Source organism: Branchiostoma lanceolatum, chromosome 5, assembly GCF_035083965.1.
Source record: "Branchiostoma lanceolatum isolate klBraLanc5 chromosome 5, klBraLanc5.hap2, whole genome shotgun sequence".
Taxonomy (NCBI): domain Eukaryota; kingdom Metazoa; phylum Chordata; class Leptocardii; order Amphioxiformes; family Branchiostomatidae; genus Branchiostoma; species Branchiostoma lanceolatum.
The window spans coordinates 21787635-21794408 of NC_089726.1; positions in this window are offsets into that span (position 1 = coordinate 21787635).

Genomic DNA, 6774 nt, shown 5'->3' on the forward strand with positions numbered 1-6774 from the left:
TATGAACGGCCATATGATTACATCCCTGCAGGTATTTTTCTTAATGGAGCTCTGGGACCCCATCCCCCCTTCGGAGACCTTCAAAAATTGAACAATTGGTAAATAATACTGAAATTGCGATGGCTACCCTGATAATTCTAATGAAGATATGTATATCATAAAGTGGTCGCCAGGTTAAACACCGCTCTTTTTTCATCTGAAAAGCTATTTCAGCGACGCGAAGTGTGTAAATCAATACTCTGTTTTAAGTAAAGTGAATAAAAATAAACACCAACACACGAATATTGACTGTACAGATATCCGGTTTATTATGGAAGTGGCTATTATTTGTACAATATCACAACATGTATACATTGATGTTTAGAGCTGCATGAGTAGATTTGTAACAAGCGTTCGGTGCCGATAAATCTTACGTCTCAGGCGTAGTATATTGAAACCAGGCTTTGTCGTACTTTATTACTTATCCCTTTCCTTGCATGTTGATATATGAAAAACTATGATCTGTGTTTGTAAGTGACATAAGGCCACAGCAAGTACATTTTATGGATAATATCGCGCATTGATTTTTGCCTGATGTTGAAATAAAAACAAGAATTATTTTACCCTTTGCCAATGGTCAATATACCGAAAAAGGGGCAATGTGTTTCAAACGTTTGTCAGTTTCATTGCAAAACGTTCTAGATGCTGTAAAAAGGCATTTCCAACAAAGTCATGTACAGAATACCAATAGGATATAATAATGATGGTACTGCAGGCAGTCGTTGTCTATCAGCAAAGTGTGTTGTGGGGCTAACTGGACATTACGTGTCAGTAAAAATTAAGCCAAAATCGGAAACTTAATTGGTATATTCGCGCCATGTATTGTTTATTATAGTATCTGTCCTTTTATCAGGTTCGCTTTTCTGATCGCTGGCAAGGGAAGCGACCAGAGGAGTGAACCGAGACTAGAATAGGATGGGTGCCGGGCTAATCCATTGTAGCAAAAGATCAAGTAATAAAGCAAGACTAGTACTGGTACTTGGCGCGTTAACAACTTTAAAGCTAATACTGCGCGATTTCATATGATTTTCCCGTGACCATCTTTTTGGTCCTCTTACTTAAGCTTTTTTTGTGTGAATGTAGATCAGGCTATACCAAGTAATTTGTATGGATGACGTCCGCGCACGCATTGATTTTGGTCTGTTCCCAGAGAAAAAACAAGAAATTCCGCTTTCTGTAACTATGACCAAAGAGTTCCTTTTTGATATAATATGTTTCTGCAGGCCTGCAAAATCAATGGGATATGGAAAGAAACAGGACAACAACTGCTGTTCAACTTCAACTGATTTATTCAAATCATTGCTGTTTTCATGATGAATAAAAGAATTGTTAGTTGTTACACTGTGTTCTCTCATTCATTTTCTGTCCTAACATGTGTCGTCGACTATTATATTTCAAATCTCGGCATCTTGTTTTTTTCGGCCCTTCTTGTTGTTTTTTTCGCGCTCTCGCATTAGATTTAGGGTCTCCAAAGAACGTCATTCATAAAAATTACTTGGTGTAGCCTCAAGAATCTTCAGGCTTTGTTTGAGTTGAAGATGTCGATGTAGAGAAACCAGTCACGGCCAACTTTCTTCCAAATCACAACGTACCTGCAAAATATCAAAAAAAAATATCCGAAGTTAATATTCTTAACAAACCTACAATTTCAGCACGTCGCTAGTACATTATAGACACTGCATATCGACTTGCAAACGTCATCATCAGTCGACGTGCTTTAGCTACGACGGGGTTATACCACCCCTTACGGGGTGACATACCCTTTCGTTGGCTGTCATACAAGACGGGGATGCGCCAGGTCTCCCGTCCGGGTGAATGGTGTAAATCACCGTATGGCTGCTACGAGGTGAAGGCTCGCTGGGCCTCCATCCTGGTGATTTGTAGTGAATCACCAACTCCAGACAGAAGGATTTGGACCATCGCACACCGGGGCATGCCCCAACTCTTTTTCGACGTTAAATGGAGGTTCCGTGTTTGGGGAGAGCCACTCCCCGCGCACGTAAAAGAACCCACCACCTTTCGACTTGCAATAGGTAAGATGAGATGAAGGCCACAAGCTCTTTAAGAGCGACCGGGGGCCGATGATTGAAGAATTTCCTCCTTCTGCCAACCCCTGCAAACATACCAAATATCATAAAGATCCGTTCATGACTTCTCGAGTTGTGCTGTTCATACGCACGCACGCACGTACACACACACATACACACACACACACACACACACAGACACACACACACACACAAACACACATATATAGAGAGATACGCACACGCAAAGACACAGACACGCCAAAAATAGTTACTCGAGCAACTTGATAAAATTTTGAAACAGTCAGACGTTTCAGACAGCCTCCGCTGTCTTTCGTCAGGGACCTTTGTCCAGTTGCTTGAGTAACAATTTTTTGGCGTAATTCCACACACACACACACACACACACACACACACACACACACACACGCACGCACACACACACACACACACGCGTGCACACACACACACACACACCGTGACACACACACATACACAGACACACACACACACAAACACACAGACACACATACACACACACATACACATGTACACGCACACATAAACACAAATATGTACACTCACGTATATACACGCACATTCGTACTACACACACACACACACACACACACACACACACACACACACACACACACACAAACCTAACCGACAGTAGTAAATCGATGAAGTTGATTGTTCTTGTTTAAAAGACATTCATGGAACCTTACCACTCACCTGGACATATGCTAATAACACTTCACTTGCTACATTGCGTCTTTCGTCAAGAACGCCGTGCCGGTCCTACGCAACGGCTCAAAAATCAAAACCTTCGGAAGTTCCGTTCGTTCTCCTATGTAATAACGTTTTTTTTTTTAATAAATGACTTTCATATTCTCGTGTTTTTGCAAATGTTAATTATATAGGTAACGTTATATAGTTCCGACCCCGGGAAGATACGAGAAGTTCCCGAACACGCCACGAGTGTATTCGGAATTCAAGATCGGTTGCTCGGATTTGGACCGTTTAGGATGGCAACGACCGTTCTGAGAGATGGCAACGACCCTTCCTGAAGGCAACGACCTTTCACGAGACAGAAATTTGCGCCGCCGCCACCGCACTCTATCCAAATGAAAGAAAACAAAGGCATTGCCCGTTCTTTGTTGGCACCTTTGAACAAATTGAAGGGATTTGTCAATGCGCGACGAATACAATGAACGTATCTTTCACTCATTCACCTAGCTTTAACCTTTTTGCAGAATTTCTCTTGTGGTGAATTACGTGACATATGTTTTGTGAAACGATATGATACTCACTAACCCCATACAGACCTTACCCATGCATTCCCTACAGTATAGGTGTAGACACTTCGATCATCATGAATATTTTCGGCATACATGGGGGCGATGAGTACACCAATAAGGCCATTTTTTAAAACGTATAACAAGACGTGTTTTTCTCAGTGCCCTTGAATTATATTTTTAACCCAACCTTCAGTTTTCAGGCCTTGTCAGACATGCTGCATTCAGCCATACCCATTGGCTGAGAGTACCTAATTGAATTAAATTAATAGATGGTTAGTAGAACACTGAATGTTTTTTGATGCGCGCGACTAATGGTACTTTATCGTATATTGTGAAGTAGCGTGCTTTTTTTCCAGTTTCCTAAAAATATCATCTATTGAAAAATAGCACTCCCTAGGCTTCTGTAGTTTAGGGTCTCTTTTAAGTAGATTTCACCCTCACCCTCATGTTTTCTTTCTTTCTTAATCCAAGAAAGTAACCTTGTGTGGCCTAAGTTGTTCTCACGCTGTATCTGAGAGTGAGGAAAGAAACTCATCCTGTACAATGTTTAGAAAACGTTTTGAATGGTAGTAAATACCATCATCTTTGGTCCTATACTCTCTGGGCATTCATGACTTCCCCCTCAAAAAATCACTACAACGTCCGCAGGGGAAGACGCAAACAATCAACGCTCAGCAAAATACATTTAATGTCCTTCATATCCCAAGCCCTAAGCCTCTACTACAGTAATGACTCCAAGTAGACCACGCATCGAATATGTACCACCTCAATTTAAGCTAGAAATGTAACAGAACTTTCTGTCAATTTTGCGGAATGTTACCGTATATACACTGAGTCTGACCACATGTCACGAAAACTTATAACTTTTTATTCAATATGATACGTTTTCATAATTATATATTTCGTCGTAATACTACGTCAATAGTGCGTACTACAGAGTGATTTTAGATTCGTAGCTGTTTTGATGATTACGGTTAAATGTTTTTACGTGTTCCACTAACAGTATGTAAATGAGCGTGCAATTCAGCCGTCAGGCTGCCATATGCTTCTTTGTGCAATAAACTAATACTACTGTACAATTTGTCGATTTTAGTATACATTTAGTTTATCATTTTGCCTAGTCGGAGCTACACATTCACCTACAGCTAATGTGTGGTAAGCCGCAAAAAAAGAATATACATGTACTTGAGATATTTTGTTATTATGTTGCGAAATGGGACACTTATTCCTTCAGTATTTGATTCCTACGTGTTACAGTGAGGTATAGAAGGAACTGAACCTGTACTTAAAGGCATAGCATTTTATGAGGCTTGAAACTTGAATAAAAAGCTCTAATTTCTAATCATTCCTACACACAGTAATTTTCAATAACACTATAAAATTACATAGCGACATTAAAGGAGCAAAGATACGATGTCCTTGTGTGGTGAGAATTGATAGAAAATCCAAGCCCTAATGGACTGACTGACTGTCCATCACAATTAACGGTTCGAATTCGACCACCAAGATAGTGACTGCATGTCCCTCAAACATTTGCATTTTTATGTTTTAATTTTGCATTTCTATGTTTTGACCGAGGTGGGCGGGGCTATGGTATCAGTCTATTTACACTTGGCGCGTGAAACTAAAAGATCACAATGTAGCGTATTTTTGTGCCACTTTTGATAAGAAATCCGAACGCAAATGTGGTAAACAGTGGCATTAAATGTCAATTTCATAAAGATTACAGCAGGAATATTTCCAGTTTTCAAGCCTCATAAAATGCTCTGGGTGCCTTTAACAGTATTGGTCTTTAGATGAAGTCACGTTTTTAACACCACTGTAATTATTCCACTTGACCTGTGTTTAGCTTGTAAGAGCAGAAACGTACAATAAAGGTCTTTCATTCATTAACCACACCGGCAACAGCAGTAAACTGAAACAATTTTCTTTACTCTGAAATAAAAACGAACAACAAAACATAACTTATTAATTCTATAACATCCTCATTGTGTAAATACATGTACAGGGTCTTCGCAGTCACACCAATGAGACAAAGGTTTCCGCCATGTCGGTGATTAAAGCAGGAAGTTGCCAAGGAAATTTGTATTTGTGTTGATCTAAGTCATTGACACAAAGGTACATACAATGTATGAACTGAAACGAGTTGGAGTGACCCAGTATGGTTGGCCAAATTGCTAACATCACAGCCTTATCTCCAGTCAATGGCTGATCACATATGCATAGTGATAATATATGCAAATTTATAGGTCAGACTCTTTCAGGTTCAAGTTGGTTGTTCTTTAGCCAAGAACCGTATTGTGTGTAACATGTTACACGAAACCAGGGCTGTCTCCAGCTTTTGAATTTTGTTCCGTTCCACTCATTGTCTGGCTATATTGAGAAATTTTACATGTGTTGTAGTTCATAATGACACTTTCCACCAGCAATAAATAGTTCTTTAGTTTTGACGACACATAAAATTAAAAACACCAGTATGCCAGCAGATATACACATTACTGTACACTTGGAATTTCATACAGGGACAAAATAATGTACACTTTTATATCTGTTCAACTTTACAATATTTCAATAGAAACAAGCACTTTTCAGTTGGCACAGAACACTCACATACATCTAAACAAAAAAAAAAGAGGTTAACAATTGTATCTATCAAAAGCTACTTCACAGTTCCAAGTGTGCATCTGAAGTTGTGATGCACTGTATTCTAAGGTCAAAGTTTAAGGTCTTACTTTGCCCATGCACACTCAGAAATGTGACATGACTTATTGATAGTTACAGTAGTCAGGTCTAGCCTAGAAGAGTACATTGTAAGTACAACATGTTACAGATTAATTGTTTTGACTTTCTGACTTGGCACATGCGAAGAAAAAACTTCAAATCTTTGAGTCTTAAAAGCTTTCCAAGCCAAAGTCTTAAATAATGGCTGTGTTGGAACAAAAGGTAAACACTGTTATCTAAGTCTTACATTTTCATAGCCTGAGTGTCATCCAGGCTCTACCTTCACCAAACAGTCTGAGATCGCTCCATTTGAAATCGTTTGGAATAATATATTCGTCCAAAAATCTGGACGGGCACGCTGATTGGCTCCTTTTATCAGAGCTCCACATGCTATCTCAGCAGGGATCACCCATCCCAGAACTGACCAAAGGATTTGTTTATTTATCTTAGATAGGCTGTAGTACCTGCTTTTTGGCAGATAGAAAGTGTTATCCTGACGATTTTACAAAGATTTGACAAAAAAACTACTTGGGATCTTTGTCTATACGTGTTTTGTACAACTTGGGATGTTTGTCTATCTATGACCTATAATCAACTCCATGTTTTTGGTCATTTCTTTTGGCCATTACTGGTATCTGTGGTTTGTAATAAGAAGTGGTCCCTACAGAGATACCATGTGGAGAAAG